Genomic DNA, 2,500 nt, shown 5'->3' on the forward strand with positions numbered 1-2,500 from the left:
TTGCATGAATACGGTATCAGATGTCGTTGTCACTGTAGTAGTAGGAGAGGAGTAGTTGTAGTAGTAGTAGTAGTAGTAGTAGTAGTAGTAGTAGTAGTAGTAGTAGTTGTTGTTGTTGTTGTTGTTGTTGTTGTTGTTGTTGTTATTGTTGTTGTTGTTGTTGTTGTTGTCGTTGTTGTAGTGTTTGCCAAATGTTTTGTGATATAACTTGGCAAAACAAATATTTCATTCCCTCCATCGCCTGTTTTCCGGCGCAGCTTAAGTAGGTACATTTGCCTCGTGTCGTCTGCGTTTCTCTCTCCTTTTTCTTTCTCACTTCTCTCCTTTATCTCTAGGCTTGTCAGTTAGAGAGAGAGAGAGAGAGAGAGAGAGAGAGAGAGAGAGAGAGAGAGAGAGAGAGAATATCAGCTAACAACACACACGATTATGGACTACAAAACAAGCTAATGCATATCAAAATAACACACACACACACACACACACACACACACACACACACACACACACACACACACACACACACACACGAGACTACCGAATAACAACTTCATTACAAAGGAGAGAGAGAGAGAGAGAGAGAGAGAGAGAGAGAGAGAGAGATACAACCAACTCGGAAATCCAGTCGTGTAGCTTACCAGAAACAGCCTCGATAAGTATTAAATTCTTTGCTACTGTTTGTCCTTTCTTTGTGTACCTTTGTGTATGAATAGTGTGCTGTTAGGTATAGTATGCTGGTCTTTGTTCATCCTTTGCGTTCCTTTGTGTGTGAACCGCGTGCACTGGGTTGGAGTGGCGGGGCAAGACTCGAGCTGGACATGTCTAGAGCTGGACATGTCTAGAGTACAGAGGCGGGATGGATGAAAGATGGGCTGACGTGGCGAGGGTTGCGACGACTCAACGAGACAGACAGAGAGAGAGAGAGAGAGAGAGAGAGAGAGAGAGAGAGAGAGAGAGAGAGAGAGAGAGAGAGAGAGAGGTGAGGTGATTGTGGTAACTTAAAACAACCAACCGTGTCTATAAAGAGTTAAGTTTGTAGTCAGTGGATATTTGTTCTGATAAGTCATGCGTGAGTAGATGGATGTTTTGATGCTCTCCTGTCTGAGTCAATGGTGAGAAGAAGTAGTAGGCGCTATTATTGTTGCTACTACTACTACTACTACTACTACTACTACTACTACTACTACTGCAATCATCATCAAAATTTCCGACACTTGCTATTGTTATATGCATGAACGAACACACACACACACACACACACACACACACACACACACACACACACACCTGCGGCAAGCCCAAAGTTGCGACACACACACACACAACAATGCAAGACGGGAAGCAGATGGGACTGTCTCCTGCTGGAACTTGTGCAACGCAGAGAGAGAGAGAGAGAGAGAGAGTGAGTGAGTAGTAGTAGTAGTAGTAGTAGTAGTAGTAGTAGTAGTAGTAGTAGTTGTTGTTGTTGTTGTAAAAGTAGATATATAAGAAGCAGTAGTAATAGTAGCATCAATAGTCACAGGAAGACGAGGAAAGTCATTTGGAGTAGCAGCAGTAGCAGCAGAAGTAACAGCAGCAATAATAGTATTAGTATTAGTATTAATAGTGGTAGTAATGGTAGTGGTGGTGACGACAGAAGAATAAAAACAACTGAAATGATAAGAGTTAAAAAGTATAATATTGATGGTGATGACAGTCACCATCAAGGAAACTTATAAAGATTCGAGTCTTTAGCTTCTTTGATCACCACCACCACCACCATTACCACCATCATCGCAACACCGAGGCAAAGGGAGCGAAGAGATAAGGACGATATTTGTATTTTTCTTTGTTTATGTTTTGGCATTCCTCCCACTTGCCCTGCCATTAATTAACCCTCTCCCTTGTTCCTCCTTCAGTGTGCGTGATGCCTGTCCATCACCTTGAATAATTAAACCTACGCGCACCTGACAATTGACACTTTTAACACGCTGGAGTCTGTAATCTTAACGCGCTCAAGTTAACTCTCTACTTACATATCTCTGTTTCGTTTTCTTTCTTTCTGTATGCATGTATGTTTATATGACTATCTGTCAAAGTAATATTCTCTCTCTCTCTCTCTCTCTCTCTCTCTCTCTCTCTCTCTCACACACAATCCATCAGCTTTCGGTAATTTGTATGTTAAAGGGAGGGAACACTGGCGGGCAGACATCCCTCCTCCCCCGACGCCTCGGTTCCGCCTCGCCTGACGTTAACTGCTCGTATTTATATTCTCCTCCCTTACCCTCGTATAATCGCATCACCGTGTCTGGGGTTCATGAGTGCCCGTCAGCCGCTCTCCGCTGACACTGCTGACAACCCTTCGCCGCCCCGTGATATCATATATTTTGCTGAACACAGCGCTGCAATGGTTTTGATGGATGATGACCATTTATCATGTATCCCCTGCGAGTGGCCGATGGTTGGTGGCGGCTGTGGGCGAGTGGTTGTGGATGAGGACATGAGGTAAGGGTGGCGGCAGTGG

General features: G+C 44.0%; 1 protein-coding gene across 1 annotated transcript in view; it reads right to left on the reverse strand.

Moving 5' to 3' along the window:
• The window catches only part of LOC123518624, a 155,883-nt gene that overhangs the window by 71,912 nt on the left and 81,471 nt on the right, over positions 1-2,500 (reverse strand). The gene's annotated exons all lie outside the window — the stretch shown is intronic.

Source organism: Portunus trituberculatus, chromosome 44 (genome assembly GCF_017591435.1).
Source record: "Portunus trituberculatus isolate SZX2019 chromosome 44, ASM1759143v1, whole genome shotgun sequence".
Taxonomy (NCBI): domain Eukaryota; kingdom Metazoa; phylum Arthropoda; class Malacostraca; order Decapoda; family Portunidae; genus Portunus; species Portunus trituberculatus.